This window comes from Delphinapterus leucas, chromosome 4 (assembly GCF_059928025.1).
Source record: "Delphinapterus leucas isolate spDelLeu-1000000601 "Yukka" chromosome 4, BTC_Dleu_Yukka2, whole genome shotgun sequence".
NCBI classification, from domain to species: Eukaryota; Metazoa; Chordata; class Mammalia; order Artiodactyla; family Monodontidae; genus Delphinapterus; species Delphinapterus leucas.
The window spans coordinates 80116840-80138442 of NC_143132.1; positions in this window are offsets into that span (position 1 = coordinate 80116840).

Sequence of the window (21603 nt, forward strand, 5' to 3'; positions counted from 1 at the left end):
TTTTCTCTCTACTCTGGAGCAGGTACTGGTGAATTTTCCAGGCTCCAAGGTAGGCATAAGGTAGAACTGGCCAGAACAAATTTGGTCCTGACAGCAGCAGAACCAGGACACTCATTGATGAGGCCAGAGACATGGGGCAGCAACCTGGGACAGAGGGACTCTGTTACTGGCACCGGATTAGAAGGTAGGGGATTAAAGTTCTTTTGGTAGAGTTCTTTTGGTTGCAAACAACAGAAAAACAAATTGAAATTTAAGCAGAAAATAGAAGGTACTGGCTCATCTAACAGATGTAGCAAATGTGACTTAATCCAAGGATCCCTGATGTCATGAAAATTGGTTTCTTCTCCATTTCTCTGTTCTCCTTCCTTCTTTCAACTCCATTCTCAGGCAGATTGTCCCTGAAAAGTATCAATATGGCCATCAGGTAATAATCAAATGGTAAAGAAGAAGTATTTCCCCCTCACTCCCAACGTTACCAGCAAAACTTCTAAGATTCACTCTGAATGGGGTGGCTTAGGCATATGACCACCTATGGTGCAGGGGATGCACATGGGATTGGGTTATGCCTAGGTCATTTGTTTCAACAGCAAAAGGCAGGGACTGGAGGTGAGGAAGGGCTGGACCCCTGAAGACTTGGAATTGGGGACCTGAGAAGTATGTAACAAATACTCCCTGCTGGAGTCTGGGAAGTGACAAAGGTCTGAGCTCTCACATACAACAGAAAAACAAGATTTCTGACTGGACATCCAGTATGGACAGGGGCTCCTCTCTGGGGCAAGGCTGGCGCTGTTTAAGGGTTTCTTTCTCTTTCCTAAGTTTTCTAGTGGGTATCATGTAGCCCTGATTTTCAGGAAAGAAGCATATGACAATGCTCCTGGTCCTGACAGTGATGAAACAGAAACGCCTCAGAACCAGAAGCAATATTACTTGCCTCCTCCCTCCATAAAAACTACAAGGAGAGTATTAATGAAGTAATAGTGAATTTTATTCCTGGGGTGGAACTCATTTATGTAAAAATTTAGATTCCTAAACTGCCCCATAAGAATTGTCATCAGAGATATAGACGTTTCAGGCTCCAGTAATATTAAGAGCCCTCATAAAGACTGGTTTTCTAAAAGCTATTGCTCTTCCTTACCAATCTGTATCTTAAATCTTTTAATTGGATGAAATTTTGATACAGACAGGTGAGCGAGTGAGTCTGACACATGATATTTTCCAGATGCATTTTAATCGAAAGTTAGTTTTCAAGGTATTTGCTTAGTTCACAATTTTTCTAGAAACGTTTGCGCTATTTCAATTCTGTTTGCAAACCTTGTTCATGAGAAATAATCATTTTATAAGAAAAGGAGGCATGATAAGGGAAATTGTGCCTTAAAATCTGATAGCTGGAGTTCAAACTCCAACTCTGCCTCATACTAATTTTGGGACGTTGAGAAGGTTTACATCTCTAAGCTTCAGTTTTGTCTTCTGTGAAATGGAGATAATTATAACATTTAGAGTAGGTGTGAGGATTAAATGAGAAAACTTAAGTAAAATTCTTAAAACAGTCTCTGGCACGTAGAAGATGCTCAGAAAATGTTATTTCTCATCCTCGTGTCTCCTAACTTCTACGAAAGCAGGGATCAATTCCTGTTATCATAAGCAAACTTTACAGCTCTGTATTCCAGTGCAGGAGAGGGCATGCAATGAAAATATCTGAGGAGCATTTTTTAAAATTGTTTTTCTTCTGCTTTTAAAGAATATCTGGAGAGTTAAAGCTAGCACAGGAGTTAGTCTGTAGGTGATTTGAACCTATGTTCCAAGTAGGAAAATAACCATGGGCTAACAGACAGCCCGGTCACCTGGGGGAAATTAAAGTGCCACTTCCTCTGAGAAGCTTCCCTTGATCCCCCAAACCTGGTTGACATGGCCATGTCCTCCCACATGCTCCCTTCCATGGTACTTCTAGAACAGGGACTGGCAAACTACAGCCCATGGGCTAAATCCAGCACACCACTTGTTTGCATATGGCTTGCAAGCTAAGAATGATTTTTTACATTTTTAAATGATTAAAAACAAATCAAATGAGAATACGATTATGTGACACCTAAAAATATATGTGATTCAAATTTCTGTGTCCATAAATCATGTTTTATTTGGATCTAGCCATACTCATTCATTTGTGGGTTGTCTATGGCTGCTTTTGCATTACAATGGCAGAATTGAGTAGTTGTGACAAAGACCACAAGTTTAGTAGAGTTGAAAATACCTGCTATCTGGCCCGTTACAGAAGTTTGCAGACTCCTACTCTGGAACATTCATGATCATGTCACAGTGCACTTATTTCCTCCTACCAGGCTATGTCATCCTTGAAGATCGGAACTGACTCTCTTTCATCTCTGTGTCTTTAGCATCTAGCACAGTGCCTGGCAAATATTAGGTATTCATAAATTATTGTTCCCCCCCTTTTCAAGTACTTCAAGTAAGGTGTCCTTCTACTGTAATCCACATTAGGACTATCCCAGGGTCCCTAGCCTCTGGCCACTCCCTGCAGCCCATGGGCACTTAAGGGTCTGACAAGTCTAGGTATGGTCAGGGCCTGGTGAACATTTCAGGTGCTGAAAATGAAAGAGAAGGGACCATTGGAAAGTCATCTTTCTCTGCATCCTGTTGCTTGAGGTCATGTGATGTAAGGGAAGGAGCGCTGGTCAAGTTTTGAGACTTGACCTAATGGAGGTGAGTCCTGGACTGATGACCTTCAAGTAATATGACCTTGGAAATAGACCACTTCTCTGAGTGTCATTTTCTTCACATATGGTATAGAGATCATTCTTGCTCCACAGTCCTCAATGGGTCTTTGTTATAGTGCAAAATACCTACACTGGTAGGGAGGGGCCATGCATGTCTATCTCGTTCTTGTTGTACGCCCTGGATTAGCACGAAGCCTGGCACACCAGACACCAGAGATGCTCAGCTGAGGCCAGAGCACCTGGGGAGCTTTAACCTCTCATCAGCACCGAGCACCGCCCCAGACCAGTTAGAGGAGGGTCTCTGGGAATGGGTCTGGACATCAAGCTTTTATTTAGTGTTTTTTAGGCTCCCCAGGTGCTTCTGATATTCGTCCAGGATTGAGAGCCAGTGTTTCAGAGTGCTCAATAAATATTTACTGACTGACTGACTGAAGTTGTTCCCACAGGCATTTTTTTCCCCTGTGCTTTCAGACACTGACTAAAGTCAGAATGTTCTGCATCAGGGACAAAAAATGTGCTGTTCGTCACCCCTAATCGAATTGCTTTTTCCAGTTCAGGGAGGTCTGCTTGCTGCCGTCTTCACCTTTCACTGACTGCAGGGCTGGTGATTCTCTTGTTATTTATCTGCCCCATGCGGCCCCTGCCTTTCTTGTTCTCCACTTTCTATTCTTATGGGTTCTTCATCAGTCTTCCCCTCCTCCTCTGTAATCTTCTAGGCATTTTTTCTTCTTACTGTTGCTAAGTTCACGAGTAGCACTTGCTTACCGCCGATAACACCATGTACTTTCGACTATTCCCATTTTTTATTTTCTGCTAAATTAGTTTTGCCTTGTGCTTCACATTGGAAAATACATCCCCAGACTCTCCTTCACTGTTAAATTGCTGTCTCTGGGAGTAAGATTTTCTCTGAAGCTTTGAGCTGGCTGACATCAGAAAATTCATCCCTCAGTTTACAGAAAAGGGCGCCTGAGGCCCAGCAAGAGGGAACAGCTACTCAGGGTCACAGAGTGAGCTCACGGCAGGTGGGGCTGGATCACAGATTTCTACAGGGCCATTTCACACTCCCTTCAGGCCGCCACACGACCTTGCTAGTGATGCCTGAGGCTTCCTGGACAGCTCATCGCTTCTCTTTCATGGAGGTTTGGCACCTTTCCAGATCTGCACCTTGCCAGAGTCTGTTAATTTTACCACTCAAAGGAGAAGGGAGGATTGCCGGTGGCAGCCACATGTAGGTGTGGGGAGGGTCCAGCTGACCACGTTGGTTCAGTGACACTTCAGAGCACCCAGCCCTCTGTGTCTCAGCCTCCTGACATATGCTCCCAGACAACCAGCTGATGACAGATGTTCTGGAGGGGCAGCGGGGCAGTGGGAGAACTCTTCCCCATAACCACCTCCAGCTGCCCCCCTAAATATGATATGGTCATGAATCACTGTCCACTCTCTTATCTGTGCTTCTGTGCTGTCCAATATGGTAGCCACTAACTACAATCAAAATTGATTAAAATGAAATAAAATTAAAACTTCTCTTCCTTGGTTGCCCTAGCCACATTCCAAGTGCTCAGCAGCCAAACGTGGCTGGTGGTTACTGTTGTGGACAGCACAGAGATAGGACATTTCCAACATTGCTGAAGAGTCTATTACACAGTGCAGCTCCAGACACCTGGGTAGGATACCTTGGTCTACAGAAGAAACACTCCAGCGGAGAAAGATCGGAAAGAGGCAGCCCATGCCAGTGCCCCTTAGGTTCTGGACTGGGATTCTGAGGCTACCTGCTACAGCCGTTTAGGACTCTTCCCCTTCCTGCCATCCCCATGTATGTATTATCTTCCTTGCTAGACTGTGAGCTCCTTGGAAGCAGTGTCTGTTTCTGATTAATGTTATGTTCCCACAGAATTGACCTGACATATGATAGGCCTCTGTGAATGGGTGACTAAATAAAATTATGTTCTTCGTCCATTCAGTATTATCAAGAAAACAGCTATATTCAATACATTGGTAAAAATCTGTCTTTTTGGTAAAGAGGAACAGAAGTTAATACTGGCTGCTGGCTAAGTGGGAATCCATGTTAAGTTCCCCTCCTCTTGGGGGAGGAGGCCCTGACTCTTTGGGGACGTGGGTGATGGGCAGGGGGATAGGAAGAGTAAGGGGCAGAGCCCAGCACCCCAGCACACAGGTTCACAGATATGGCACTGCCTTGGCTTGGGGATTAGCCCTGCCTCTTGCACAGAGTCCTGGGGTGGAGTTTGGACTGGTAATTCCAGGCCAGAAGTCAATGTGGTGTGGTGGACTGGGAGGCCTGAAGCTCAGGTTTAAGTCCTGGCTCCAGAACCACTTAGCTGCTTTGTGACTCAGTGTATTCATGACAGTCCAGGCTGGTAATAACAACTTGTGTCCCTCTCCAATGCACACAGGGCCGAACGAAGCTCAAGGAAATAAAGATCTGCAGAGCCTTTGTAGCCTGAGCAGTGTATGTCAGTGTGGGCTTGGTGGTCCACATGGTTGCTATTAGCATGTTTTGTTAGATCACCAGGACACACTTGCTAGAAATACTTTCTGGAAATGCCATTTTTTGCATTTGCCAACTGATGTTTGTGCTTGCCAACCAATTGCCTGGTTCAACCTCAGATCTACTGAATTTATGCAACAGCCTCAAAATCTCAGGCATGTCAACAACAACCAAAGGTTCAGGAAGAGGGTTTTATTTACTTAAATACTTCTTTAGGATGCCTCCAAGAGATAATCATTTCCATTTTCCTTAGTTATCATCAGAAAAACTGTGTGAAGGTAGATTAGGGTGAAGTCAGAGAGATAGAAGAGGAAAAACAACTCACATTAAGAGCACTTATGTGACAGGCATTTAATATGCATTATCTTGCTTAATTCTAATGACTTTTATACCCATTTTACAACGAAGAAACCAAGGTTCACAGAGCTTAAATTTCTGCCCCTGGTGATATAGCTAGTGAGTGACACACACAACACAAACCCACGTCTCTCTGACCTAAAATGCCCAACAAGTCCCACTGTCTGACTTGCCTCCCATCTAATCAGAAAGTGATGGAGCAAGACAAGGCAGGATGGGAATCCGTGTTTTCTACCTGCAACTGTAGGCTTTCTTTGCTGCGCTGTGGAGGGCAGAGCACTGCTTGATGTTCCATAACTCATCTGAAAGGCCTGGCCTTAAGTTATAACTCAAATCAGTTCCCTACCAAGCATGCCATAATTTGTGTGTTTATGACGAGGCAGAAGAATACTTGCTCCCTTCCGAAAAATCTAGGTAATTTTGGAAGTCTTTCTGGTCTGAAATAATCTCATTCAAATATTTTGATCCTATTTTGGATTACAAAAATTTTGCTGATATAGTTATGGCAACAAAGGAATGTTAACGTGCCCAAAGATTACAGGTAACCTTTTCATTATCTCATTAATCTTGTATGACCTGTGGCTGGTTCCATTTCCTTGGTATGGTATTTGGAAACTGACGACACACAGATCCAGGACTATTTTTCTTTCCTTTTCAAGTTAAAATCCCTTCCAAGTGTACTTCACAGTCTAAGAATTTCATTGAGTCAGTCATTTTCTCTCAACCAGCAATTTCTGAAGGACTACGTGGGCTGTTGTTCTACCCTCACTGAACTCTAAACCTAGGACGTCAGTGGGGTTCCATGTGCCATAACATAGCTTCAAGGTCCAGCTTTTAAAGCTGAGTGGTGAGGCAGAGTGAGGGCAGAGACAGATTTGCCACCCAGTGGTCTTGGGCAGCTCACCTTACCTTGAAGATTTTAACCCTCTTCCATTATATGGGAATAATAATCTCAGCTTTGCCTACTCCACAGGGTAGTAAGATGATGGATTTAAGGGACACTAATTGTGATGGATTTAATGGTGCCATGTCCCTCTCAAGTTCATATGTTGAAATCCTAACCCCCCAGTACCTCAGAATGTTATTTGGAAACAGTGTTCTTACAGATGTTGTTAGTTAAGATGCAGTCCTACTGGAGCAGGGTGAGCCCCTAATCCAATATGTCTACCTAGTGTCCTTATGAAAAGGGGAAATTTGGACACAGAAATGCACACAGGGAGAACAACAGGGAAACATGAAGGCGAGATCACGGTGATGTGCCTACAAGCCAAAGAATGCCAAAGAAAACCAGAAAACCACCAGAAGCTAGGGGAGAGGCCTGGAACAGGTTCTTCCTCATGGCCCTCAGGAGGAGCTAACCTGCCAACATTTGACCTGGGACTTCTGGTCTCCAGACTGAGAGACAATAAGCCATCCAGTATGTGGTACTTTGTTACAACAGCCCTAGTAAACTAAAGTACTGATGATGTTTGGTTTTGATGAATGAGCCGTAAGAACTAGATGAAACACTCTGAGGTCTAATGCCCTCAAAAATATTGACCTAGACCTCCGTCAAGTCATTTTACTTCTCTGGATCTCAGTTTCTTCTGTGAAATGGGAATTTTATCGTGTTTATATTGCATTTTTTCCAAGTATTAAGTGGGATAATATATTTGAAAGCATTTGTAAACTGTGAAACCCTATACAACAGTTATTGTTTGGGAATGGTCTATTTCTGATCTGGTGATGGTAGGAGGGAAGGGATACCTAGATACAGGATTGAGGTACGTATTCTGCATTTGCAGAAAACCACATAAAATACTTTGAGTGATTCTGTGACCTAAATAAAATGTCTTCATCAGCCAGAGAGGTAACTGATTCATTCTTCCTCATACAATTTAGCATATGGAGGCTAGGAGTAGACCAGAGGGCACCTGCTTGGCCAGCCTGCCCTGAGCTGCCCGTCCTTCTGCCCCACGTTGGTTCCCACCCGCCTCCCACCCTGACGGCCTCTCTCACACCAAAGGCAAAAACCAAGATACTCTGTCTTGGCTCCTGACTCATTCCCTCTTCACCACAGACATAGGTCTTAGACTCTTCTAAGGTAAACTGACACTGAGTTTATTTAGCTTGTCTCTATCTTTGAAAAAACAGCTGCATTTTCCAAATGGCCTTCTCAATCTCTTGCTTCTCTGTTATGGATGACCATTTCTGCTTCTTCCAGAGGTCATCAATCATTTCAGAGAAACCTTTTAAACCTTGCGAGCATCTCCGTGTGCTCACATGTATGTGTGTGTGTGTCTTTAGTGTGTGTGCCTCTCCCTCTGCAGACGGTCAGCTTTGTCATGTCAGGACCCCACGTCCATCCTGTTCAAGTCAGTGCCTGGCATGTGGTGGGGAACCAATGCATAATTATTTGAATGAATGAGCGAACATTGTATGAGAAAGGCAGTATCATCTCATGTTAAGAACTTAAGACTGATTCCAGAAAACTGTGGTTTAATTTTAACATCTAGCAATAACATTTCCTAGCTGTGTAAAAGTAAGCAGGACATAACTTAGAGAAGCCTCAGTTTTTTCATCTGTAGAATGGAGATAATGCTAACTTTTCTCTTAGCTTAAACAAATATTAGGAGGTTCAAATGTCATAAAGATAGAGTGATTGTTAGTTTTGTGTGCCAACTCAACTAGGCTATAATACTCAGTTATTAATCAAACACTAATCTAAGTGTTGCTGTGAAGGTAATTTGCAGATGGGGTTAGCATCCACAATCAGTTGACTATAAGTAGAGGAGATTACTCTTAATAGTGAGGGTGGGCCTCATCCAATCCATTGAAAGGCTTTAGGAGCAAAAACCAAATGTTTCCTGGAGAAGAACTTCTGTCTTAAGACTGCAGCATCAACTCCTGCCTGAATTTCCAACCTGCTGGCCTGCCCTACAAATTTTGAGTTTGTGAGCCCCCGCAGTTGCATTAGCCAATTTCTGCAAATTAATCATATATATATGTACATATATATATATATACACATCTACATATATACACATACACATATATATACACACATACATATACATACGTATATATATATCTTAGTGTTTTCCATATGCATATACATATGTATATAATCTCTGGAACACACTGACTGATACAGATGGGATAGTTGGTCACTTTGGAAGGTTATAAGGTGAAGGACGGAGAGCGAAGGGAGGAAGGCAAAAGCTTCTCTGCTCAGCTAAGGGAACTGAGAGGCTGAGAAGGCTTAGAACTGCTGTCTCTCCATCTTCCCTGGAAACGTGCACAGCTGCAATGCTTCCTGTAAGGATAGAGGCATCCCAGATAGTTTTGAGTGCCACCTCCCCAGGTCCTGGCTGGGGCAGGGTGGGCCCACATATTCTCAGGGGCACTGACTGTGTAGGAAGCAGATTTATTTTATTTTATTATTTATTTTTGGCTGCGTTGGGTCTTTGTTGCTGTGCGTGGGCTTTCCCTAGTTGTGGCGAGCAGGGACTATTTTGTTGCGGTGCACGGGCTTCTCATTGCGGTGGCTTCTCTTGTGGAGCACGGGCTCTAGGCTTGTGGGCTTCAGTAGTTGTGGCACACGGGCTCAGTAGTTGTGGCGCACAGGCTTAGTTGCTCCGCGGCATGTGGGATCTTCCCGGACCAGGGCTCGAACCCATGTCCCCTGCATTGGCAGGCGAATTCTTAACCACTGCACTACCAGGGAAGCCCCTAGGAAGCAGATTTTAACAAACAGGCTCCCGGTGGGTAGGAGAGGGCAGAGGGGCAGCAGCAACTGGCAGCTCCCTGCACCCCCGCCGTGGAGAAAAGACTCGGAGCTGTCTGTGTGGTTATTCTCCTGACTGACACCATCCTAATTAGTGCAGGACCCCTCTGGCACTGGAGCTTCTTTTATTAACGCCTTCATTAAAAGGTTTCTCCTAATCAATCAGTCGAGGAAGGTGCTTACAGGAAGAAGGTTCTTGGGGCTCACAGGCGGGCCTTGTACAGGAGAAAGAAGCCAGTCTCTGGCTGTGCACACAGGGTCAGTGTGTCTTCTTGAAACCTTCTTCTAGACACTGGCTGCCCTTAACCAGTCCCTCCCACTCTCCCTGCAACCCCCCTTTCCAACTCCAGAGGCATTTTACATTACAAATCAAAATTAAACCCCATGTGGCACTTTGGACTCAGATTTTATTCTCAAAAAGAAATAAATTTTGCAAAAGTTTTTAGCCAAGTCAGTAATTAGCTCATTTGGGACAAGAACTGTTATATCTGCCACTCCTTCACCATAATAATAACAGCAACATTAATTATTCATCACATTTGTACATCAGCTTTTTGATTTAAAACGTGTATTCACATCTGTTATTTGCTCAGCACCTACTATGTGCTAGTCAGTGGGCTTGGCACTGGGAAATTCAACATAGATAAAATATGATTGCATTTGAAAGTGGGATCCTTTTATCCATCATGAAAAATGGCCATTTAAAACATTATGTGGAAAGAGGCACTGTGGGAAGCTCTAGGAGGGGATAGCCAACTGCCTGGGGAATTGGGAAAGGTTCTTCAGAGGAAATGTGATTGGGCTAGGTCCTGGGGGAGAGAAAAATCTTAGGCCTTTTTGCTATGGGGCCTGAACTTCAGATAGAGAGCTGCAGTAGAGACACCTTGGACTGGAGGCTGGAGGCCTGAGTGCTAGATCTTGCTCTACTGAAAACTCAGCATTTGACCTTGGGTGAGTCATTTCCCCTTCTGAACGTCAGTTTCCTCATTTGTAAAGTTAGTTCAGTTTTCTTTTTCCATGTTGAAAGCTTCTTTTCAGCTATAGGCAGAAGCCTACTAAGTGTGTGAAACTGACAGAAGCAGAGCTATTCTTATGGAAGCAGCTGCTGGGGCAATAGCAGCTCTGCTCCCACCCCATTTATCCCAAAGGAACCCCAGAAGCATCTCTCTTTTACTCTTGGGCTCTGAAGAGCACAGTTTGAGAACCATAGGACCAAATGGTCTCAGAAGGTCTCCACTCCGAGAGCCAGTGCTTCTATGAAGTTCACTAAACAATCTGATTTTTTTAAATGATAATAGCTAATTAATATTTATTGAATGCCGTTTACCAGGCTTTGTGCAAAGGGCTTTTTACAACAACCCCATGAGATAGGTACTGTTGTCATCACTATTTTAGAGATGGAAAAATAAAAGAAACATGAAAGCGCAGTAACTCATCCAGGGTCACACAATTACTAAACAGCACAGGCAAGATTCAAATCCAGACAGCATGGCTCCAAAGCCTGCGATAATAACCATTATGCATCCAGCTTTTTGACAACCCCACAAATGTGTTCCTTGACATTTGCTTAAATAGCTCAAACTGAAGTTTAAGCTCATTTTGTCTTAAGCATATAAAAGAAATAACCAATTGAAAAATATGTCATCCTGTAACCTAATTGTTGTCCCATCATAGGGAAGGAATTTGTTTTCCTGAATCTAGCTGGACAATATTTCTTCTGCTCCACTGAATTCCCTTTCTTCTGGGTCTCTGCATATACCATAGGCCTTATTTTTTGTCTTTGGGTGAAGAGGAAGGATGGTTGGTCCTCATCTTTATAATACTGTCCATTTGGCCACCATTAACTAATTCCTCAGCTCCCCAGGTCTAAGCAAAAGCAACAGTAAAGTCCCACAGGGTGCCACAGGGCTGGGATGGGGTGCTGGTTTCTAGACAGTCAGAGAAGTCCTGGGAAATGGACCTGAGTAAGCCCACTGCAAAGTCCTGTTGTCTGACCTCAGCTGAGACCTCACCACTCCTCACCAGTCTTTTGTTTCCTGTTTCTTTATGCCCAGTTGCTTCCCCACAGCAGCTGTGCAAATTCTCCTTGAACTCTTAAGGCTCAAAGACTGCCCCGTTTTCCTCAATATCCCCAGGACACTGCTGGTCTCTCAGCCTGTGCAGAGCGAGCCTCTCTGCCCCTGAGGCTCCTCACCTTCCTGTGCCTCCCCAGGAGCACTGCTCCGAGCTCTTCCCCTTTCCTTTCTCCTTTTCTTTTCCTTTTGATGAAGAGGTGTCCTGTGTCCCTTCCCAAATGGTCTTGGCACCCCCCTTTCCAGTTCTCTCCATGCACTTGGCTTCGTCCACTCTCTCTGGATCGCCGCTCCCTCAAATGCTAAATCTCCTCCCACTCTGGCCCCTCAACCAACAGATACTGCAGGTCTCACTCATTGCAAACAGGCCTTCCCCTTGACCCAGCTTCCCAGTCTCGGCATCATTGTCTCATTATTTTCCTCTGACAAAGTCGGGTACTCGTTCTTTCAGCACTTCCCTACCTCCATTCTTCCTCATAAACCCCAGTCACAGGCAAGGTGTCAGCTGTTCTGCTCCTTGAAAACCACTTCTAAGGCTCTATGCATCATTTCTAGGCACCAGCATGAAATGCCGGTATTCTGCCAACCCCTACTTTCTGCCTTGCTCTGCCACTAACCTGCTCTGTGATCCTGAACAAGTCTTACCTATTTGGGGGCCTCAATCTCATCACATATAAGTTTTCAAAGCTTCATTCAAAAATAGTGTTTTCCGAATCCTAATATGTACAACAGATACAAGGCAGGGAGGTCAGCTGTGTGTGTGTGTGTGTGTGTGTGTGTGTGTGTAGGGGCCAGTGAGAACCCCACTCAATTAGAATGATAAGTTCAGCCCCTTTTCCCTGAAAACTTCCCCCTCTGTTCACAGGATTGGGTTTTCAGCAGGTATATATTAAAATGGGACTCTGAACCAGCTAAGCCAGTCAGGATTCCTGACACATGGAACCTATAAAATAATAAATGCTTGTTGTTTTAAACAAGTAAGTATTGAGGTAATTTGTTATGTTGCAATAGAGCAGAAAAATGTAAGCCTGAGAGCTCCAGGTGACCATGTTTTACTGCGTGGTCTGGGAACCAGATACAGTCAGTACACGGTGAGAGAGAGAAGGTGAAGTCAATGTGAAAAGATTCCTGTGGCCTTCAGTGCCTTGGTTCTGGTTTAGTTCTGAGACCCAGTTTATTTCCGCCTTTGAAAATTTTGTTCTTCGTTATAAAAATCACCCTTTCTCTGCTATTTGTATTTATAACCAAACCAGAGGGCTCTAATAGACACATCGGATTTCTGCCTCCAATGCCGTTGTTTCCCGTCGCCCCTCATCCTGCAGGGTGAGTGCAGGCACTGTCCAACCTGAGGAGACTTCCGTGACCAGATCTTCCACTCCCTTCCAGATAGCCAGGGATGCTTCTCTGTATGCTTCCTTAGCACTCTGAGCATGTTTGAGAAATTTGTCACAATTCCAGTACCATGTGTGTACCTGCCTGGCTTCCCAATCTTATAATTAGAATGAGATAATTAATCATTCATCTCTGTGTCCCCAACACCTTCTGAATGAGTTTTGTAACCAATGAAATAGAGAGATGTTCACGACAAAACAGCTTTACTCCTATAAAGCAGATTTTCTGGAATGAGTTCTCAAGGTTAGTCAGAGATGTAGGGTGGGATTCAAGTAGAAACACAAAAAGCTAGTACATGGTATAACTTGATATATTTTGAAAATCTTATACTGAAGGAATGTGTGTGTGTGTAAATTCCAGTGGAGAAAAGGAATAAATTCTGGGACGTTTTCATGAAAATATTATTTGAACTAGGCTTTGGCTCATAAAAAAAGATTTTTGACAGGTAAAATCTTTTTTAAGGGACAAGTAAGGTCCTCTAGTAGACAGAACACTTTGAGCAAAGGCATTGGTACATAAAAGTGCCTGGAGGACTAGAGGAATAACAGGTGGTGAGCGGACTAAAAAGTTTGTAGTACATGTAATAGAAAATAAGGCCAGAAAATTAGACTGCAGCAAGGTAGCAGAGGCTCTCGAATGCCTTTCTCTTTGTTTACTCTGTGTTCTAGTGTTAAGTGGAGCAGTTCATTATGACTGGAGTGAAAAGTACAAGGGGAGCATATCCCTGAACAGGGCTGAATGGTAGCTCCTCATCTCTGAACCCTACATCTCCATGATTATTCTTTTATCAAATTAGGTACATATCTTGGAAATTTTTCTCACTGGAGTCCTTCTTCAGCCTTGAGTACATGAGCCCTGCGCTATGAGGTGGCCAGAGCACCTCCCCTCATACACTGCCCAGTGGTGACAAATCTAGCAGATTTATTACATGCTCACCCATAAAGGTCCATCTTCGATCCACATCAACTTCTCCCTTGTTTCTCCAACTTCTTGCCTGCTTCAGTCTTTCCCATCAGCATCATGAGTCTATGTTTTTGCACATGTGATATCACTGTTTGGACTGATTTCACCTGTTTTAATGTGAAACTCCATGCGTCAAAACCCAACTCTAAAAGGGAAGGGAGGGAGGGAGGGAGGGAAGGAGGAAGGATACAAAGTACCATCCCCCCACCCCCAAAAAGACTCCTACAAAAACCAACTTCTGAAATTTTAGTATAAAATCTGGTAGCACCTCTGGAAAAAGCATCTTTATTTTCCCATTAAAAATCCTTGTAATGCACAGAAAAAGGCAAACACAAAACCTTAAAAAATGAGATGATATTATCTTTCTAGGATTTTTTTCAGCTGCATACTCAGTCACCTGGGTTATATCCTCATGAGGGAGATTCTTCCTTAAAAAGTGATGGAGGGCTTCCCTGGTAGCGCAGTGGTTGAGAGTCCGCCTGCCGATGCAGGCGACACGGGTTCGTGCCCCGGTCCGGGAAGATCCCACATGCGGCGGAGCGGCTGGGCCTGCGTGTCCGGAGCCTGTGCTCCGCAACGGGAGAGGCCACGACAGTGAGAGGCCTGCGTACCGCGAAAAAAAAAAAAAAAAAGATGGAAAAACATAATGTACCATCACTGTTGTATATTGATAATAAAGCCTTGTAAGAACAATTTATGTAATGTATTTATGAAGTGGAGAGAGCCTCTCCTCTCTCTCTCTCTCTCTCTCTCTGTCTCACACACACACACACACACACACACACACACACACACACACAAACAAACATTTTAGCTGTGTTTAAGCACTTGGCATAGATAGGTGGGGTAGAAGAACCAGAATGCAGAAGAGGAGTTGGGGGTTGGTGATGGCTGATGTTATCTTTGGAAGTGTATATCCAACAGAGAAATAGTTGTAAGTAGGGAGGAAAAAATGACCCAGTTAAAACAGTGCACACTAGGGAAGGGAATTGCTGGGTTGGTTATCTTGGTTTTCGGTCACACTGTTGATTCAGAGTATGAGCTCATAAAAATCAGTAAGAAAATCAATAAAAAGAAAATATTATGAATAAACAGTTCAGAAGAAAAGAAGTTCAAGTGACTGAAAAACATTTGAAAAATATTTATCATTACACATAATTTTAAAACGCCAAATGAAACCATAGCATGCCAATTTTAGTTTTGATGTTGATGAGGATTTCAAAAACGAGTAGCACTCAGACACTCTCATACAGTGCTAGTGATAATTTAAATCTTTTCTGGAGGGCAATTTGACAATGCATATCAAGTGCCTAACAGTTAACCACATCCTTAGATCCAGTAACTAACTATATTACTAGGAATTCATAATGGGAATATAAATAGAGGTGTGTATAATTATTTACTACAATGATGTTTATCACAGCAGTATTTATGAGCAAAAGTTTGGAAATTAGACAAGTGTTCATCAATAGGAAAATGATTACATAAAATATTTTTAAAAAGCTTTATGTTATTACAAATCATAGTGTTTAAAGAGTATTGAATGATATAGAAAAATGTTCATAGTATAATATGAAAAAAAGTAGGTTCACTGTAAATTTCTTTCAGAATTTAAAAAATGTAATTCCACTGCATTCTCTCCTCCACTGTTTCTGATGAGCAATCTGTTGTCATTCAAGTTGTTGTTCCCCCTATTTGTAGTGTGTTGTTTTTACTCTGGCTGCTTTCAGCAACTTTATTATGATGTATCTGGCTTGTAATTGCCTTGAATTTATCCTTTTGGGATGCAATATGCTTCTTGGATATCATTGAATCTCTCTCTATATTTTTTTGCCTATATATATATTTAATTGATTTATTTTTGGCTGCATTGGGTCTTTGTTGCTGCGTGCGGGCTTTCTCTAGTTGCGGCCAGTGGGGGCTACTCTTTGTTGCAGTGCGCGGGCTTCTCATTGCAGTGGCTTCTCTTGTTGTGGAGCATGGGCTCTAGGCAGGTAGGCTTCAGTAGTTGTGTTGCTCAGGCTCAGTAGTTGTGGCTCGCGGGCTCTAGAGCGCAGGCTCAGTAGTTGTGGCACACAGGCTTAGTTGTTCCGTGGCATGTGGGATCTTCCCAGACCAGGGCACGAACCCGTGTCCCCTGCATTGGCAGGCGGATTCTTAACCACTGCACCACCAGGGAAGCGCTTTTTGCTGATATTGTAAACTTTTCAACATTATTTCTTCAGAAATTTTGTCTGCGTCACACTCTACCTCCTCTCCTTCTGGGACTATGACAATATAATTTTTAAACCTTTTGGTATTGTCCCAGAGGTCCCAGAGACTGTTAATTTTTTTTCAATCTTTTTTCCTCTGTTGTTCAGATTGGATAATTTCTATCCAATTTCTAACCTTAAAGTTCAAAGACCTTTCCTCTGTCATCTCTATTCTGCCATTGAACCATCCACTGTATTTTAAAATTTTGGTTATTGTATTTTTTTAGTTTTAAAATTTCCATTTGGTCCTTTTTAATATCTTCTATTTCTCTCCTGCAGCTTTGTCTCTTTCCATTTATTTCAAGAGTGAGCACCCTCACTTGGAGCATGGTTAAAATGCTTCTTTAATATCTGATAATTCCAACATTTGTAGCATTTCAGGTTACCTTCATTGAATGTAAGTCATAGAAATTTTCTCCCTTCGTATGTTGAGTAATTTTAGATTGTGTCCTGGACACATTGAGTATTACATTGGAAGACTCTTGGTCTTATGTTCTATGGAAAATATGAATGTGGTTTTGTTTTTTTTTTGTCTTAAGCAGGCAATTGACTGAGTTGGGTTCAGGCCGTAAGTTCAAGCTGGCTTTCTGAGACCTGTGGCTCAAATGTCAATTCGGTTTTCAAAGCCATTGCATGCTTCTTGTATCTGCCCTGCTGTGTGCCACTAAGTGACCAGTATAGGACCTGGGCAGTGCTCTACTGTATAGATTAGTTCTCAAAGCCTGTGGTTTACTGTTTAAGTTCGGGAGCATGCATGTGAAGTTTAAAGATCAGCCCAGGGCTTGATACACAACTTTATGGGGTTATTTTCCCCCACATTCCCCTCTTACACATCTCCTGGGAACTTTCTAGCTCTGAGGATCCCCCTTCTTTGTCCTTCGGTTAGAAAGCTGAGGCTTTGAATTAGTTACCCTGCTGTGTACTTTTTACTGTGTACTCCCAGGTCAAGTGAGTGGTAAGAGGACTGACGGGAAAAGGAAAGCAGTGAGATTTCCTTCCGTGCTCCTGGCTCAGAGTTTTAGGCATCTGCTTTACTGGCACTGCCATCATTTCTGCTATTTGGCACAGTTATTACTGCCACTGCTGCCACCATGGGTTTGCCTTAGGGCTGGGGAAAGAGAGAGTGGAAAACAACAAAACAAACACCACCACCACCACCAGAGGAAAGTTACACATTCCCTCTGTCTTTCAGGGGCTCGTGGGACCAGAAAGAGGGTTTCAGTAAGCGCTATTCCTGTTTGCACCTGGCACGCTCTTCTGGGTTTGGAGCTATAAAGGCACTGTCAGTTTGATAGTACTTCTGGTTTCCCAAACTGCCAGCTAGCCTTTACTTTTCAGAGTCCTCAGATAGATGCTGCATGCATACTGCCTAGTATTGTTAGTTACTTCCAATGGGAGAGATGATGTTTGGAATTCATTTCTTTAAGGTTACATTTATTTATACATCAACTGCTGTTTATGTATACCCTGCTGCCAAATTCTGAATTTATGTGGGTGGGTATTTATCTGTTTATCCCTAGCACCCCAGCACCAAGTTTGACACATAATATATGTTTTGAAATGTTCAAATTGAACTTCTTTCCAACTTTCCTACCCTTGTCCTTAATGGGTATGTTTTCAGTTATTTTTAATACCATATCTTTAGGAAATCATTTGGTCTATCATACTGCTCTGGCTAAAGCAAACTGTGATCCAAATGCCCAGATACACCATGCCGCACCTCACTTTCTCCCTGGGAATAATTTAAACGGAGGATGCAACTCCTCCGCTCAGTGTCCTCTAGACTCCTAAGAAGGCAAAATTGCTATCAATTTACCAGTATTAACTGGTTTCCTCAAGGTAGCATCTTTCTCTTATGGGTAATAAAATATGGCCTTTAGTGCAAAGTGGTCCAAATGCTTATGTAGATGGAATTTTTTAAAAGCATCTCTGTATCCCCAAACATCAGAATAAATAACTATAAGTGTGAGTCATGTGTTAACTCATCCATTAGTAGAAGTTAGAAAGAAGCCAAACTAATAAAAGCAAAGTAATATGGTCATTAAAAGAAGCAGTGAAAAGTAGCATCTTAAGTGAGAGTTTTACAAGGAAGGGGCTAGTGTAAAGAGACCTACTCTTGGAGATTTTTTCCTTTTACTCTGGAGAACATTAAGGAGAACTTAGTGGAAGAAGGATGATAAAGTTAGTTTCTCTGTTTTCCTTTTCCCTAACAACCCCTCCTCCAATCAAAGAAAATAAATAAATAAAAGATACCCAATTAATGGCCAACCTGTAGGCTGTTTGCAGTGAGTTTGGAAATACGTTGTAAAATAAATATTAAGACCTTTGTAGCTGTTTACAAGTCTGGCAGCCAATTTTCAGGAAACTAATTACTTAAATGCTTAGGTAGCAGGAGTATGGAGTTTTTAGAGAGTCCCCCACCCCTTTTTTGCTTCTGGCTATGATTTGTGCTGTGGAAATGAGAAGGCTTTTTATTTTTTAAAATTTTGTTACCACTCAGCCTTCTTAGCAAGACACTGAATGAACCTAATGCAAGTACCTAAGCATGCCTCATTAGCAAGAGTATTAAAGGGTCTTGCAGAATTGTTACAACAGCTAAGGGGGATCAGACTGGTGTGGGGGGGGCAATCATTTCTCCCTGAAAACAAAACAAAACATAAAATCATAGGATTTTTTTCTTGACATTTTTTGAGTCAGAAGGGTCCTTCGAGATAGATCTAGGTTAGTTTTCTACGTAAGTTTTTAGACCCTTACAAGACCGTGAAGGATGTAATAAGGGTTCCCAGGCTATTGTCCTTTTTGATTATTATCTGCTTTATTAATTCTTTAGATTACAAAACAATGCAAGATAATTATACCAATGAGCCTCTGCAAAATATATGAAAAAAGTTTAAGATGTCCTTCAACCCATTCTCACCATAATCTCAAACAATTTCCTGTATTTTAAATAGCCCCAGAGAAGCTGTGCTTTTACCTGAAACGAGAAGGCAAAAGCCTCTGAAATATCAGATTTCTTTGCTTCTGACTGGAGTTACATCAAATTAACAGTTACACCATCTAGGCAGATGCCGGTCTCAAGCTCTAATTGGCAGTTCAGTATGCCATTAATGAAAACAAATGGGAAAACCTGATTTTTACTTAATTAATAGTTTGGTAGCAAAGTATGAGCCCATTGAGGATAATACAAGGTATTTTTTGACAGTACAAAGATCCAGAATTTACCATCACTTGCTGCCTGGCCCAGTGTCTGTGGACATATCTAAGTCATTTACTTCCAGCCTGGTTATATAGGTCCTGACTCACACCCAGGAGGTAACTCATCAGCCTCTCCTTCAGAAGGTGGCCCAGTCTGGGGATACAGCTGACAGAAGTAATGGGTTATGGATGTTCATATTGCCAACGAGTAATGATTATATTTGCCTGCATTCTCATTCTTGTGGCAACTATGAAAATGTAAATTTCTGGATTTAATGGGCCCCAGTACTTACTATCAAGGTGACATTTATGCTTCTGGAGACTGTCAATTCTCAAATAATGAAATCAAGAATCATTGACCATTAAGCTAGTAGTAGTCTTGACAGTCTCTTAGTTGAATTCCTCCACTTCTGGGCTCCCAGCTCAATGCCAGCTGAGTTGAGTAATGGGATATAACGGATTTGGGAATCCTTCATCTTCTTACTAGCTGCCTCTGGTTCCCCCTATGTAAAAAGAAGAGTACTAACATTTTTCTTATAGGGTGGGATCATAATTAAATGAAGAAAGGTATATGAGTTCAGTAATACCTTTTTTTTCCCCCTGGGTGCCAGAATCCCTTAGTATGCCTGCAGCCTTCCTGTATATTTTAGACCTGGTGTTATTTGAAATCAGCAAAGGAGAAAATGCTGTATTTGCCTCTCTCCAGAGGGAAACATTTTTACCCTGGTGAAAGCAGAATTAGATGGAATTCTTCCATGCAATATTCACAGTTATATTACACAATAAAAAGTTTTGCTGAACAAAACTTTTGGGAAATGCTGAGATAAGCCAAGTGACATGGCTCCCTTTATTTCAGGAAATCTCAGTGTCTTTTTGAGAATGGCTTTGTATCATCAATAGAGTGCTGTATGAAGTAGTTCCCAAATATATTTGACTTCAGAAATATTTTTTCGTTTGGAAATCTTACTGGGCTAGAAACATGAAGAAAGACTTTGGGAAGAATGGTCATATAAAATCCATATAGCTTGACCTTTGCTTGTTCAACTTGCGCAAGCCTTCCCCAAACAAGGTGGGCCTTGATTTGATCTGCACTGATGAGTATTCCACACAACACCACATGGGTTCTACATGCTGTATGAATTTATGTAGCAGTTTTTCCACAAGCGACCATCTGGCCTCTGCTTGAATACCTCCAGTAATGAGGTTCACTGCCTTCCAAGGTAACTTCTTCCATTTTTCACATCTCTGATGGTTAGAAAGTCCTTTCTTATCTTTAGTGCCCATCTGTCTACTTGTGACTTTTGTCTATAGGTCATAGTTCTGCTTTCTGAGGCCATTTAAGACATATCTAAGATACTCCGTGTATTGTAAATTCTAAAACTTTATATACTGTTTTTATCTTTTCTTTCCTGTTGCCTCAACATCCCTGCAAATAGGCTGTGAGTACCCTGCCCAGGTGACCAGGTACACCAATATGATAGGTGGGCCCCTGCCACAAGTTCCTCTTTCTACCATCTCCTGACCTAGTGACCTTCAGAGGCATCAGTGATGTCCCCTTGCACCTTTTCTTGTGTATTCCATCCTGACCCCTAGTAAAGGTGCTTGCACACAGGTCCTCCCTCTTCCTTGGCTCCCCACCTGCTTGGTTGAGCTGGTTCCCTTGGCACTCCTTCCATGTGGCCCCTCATGGTGTGTGGTGACTGTCTCTCCAGGACCTGTGAGTATAATAAGCTTTCCTCTGTCTCTCCTGTGTCCCCTCTTATGGCCACACCTGACTGACCATCACCTAAAAGAACATGGAACACCCAGCCAGGTTAAGTTTATAATTTGTTGTTACAGAATAGAGCCAAGCCTAATGTCGCATACAAAGATAGCTCTCCTTTCTCTCTACCTCAGCCCCACTTACTCTGGGTCCTAAGCTGTTAATGCTTGGGGTGCTTGAGCCAGTTCTCCAAGGAGCAGACTCAGTTGCCTGCTTTCTTGACTTAAAGAACTGCTTGTGTGAAGCATTGTTCCTAGTGCTGAAAATAAAGCAAGCCATCAGACATGGTCTCAGAAATGCTAACAGTCTAGGGGGTAGAGAGGCCTGCAAAGAGATAATGATAATGCAATGAGACATTACACAATGATAGCTGAGGTGCTATGGGAACACAGAGGAGGGAGCCACTATGTCTGCTTGGGAATATCAGAGAAGACGTCATAAAGCGGGTGATATTTGATCTGATTTTTGAAAGATAAATAAGAGTTTTCCATGTTGGGGAGGTGGGGAATAGACATTTCAGAAAAAGATAGCATCATGTAAAAATGTATGAGCTGTATTTGGGGAACTAAGAAGTTTGGTATGTCTGGAATGTAGGATGCATTGAAGCAT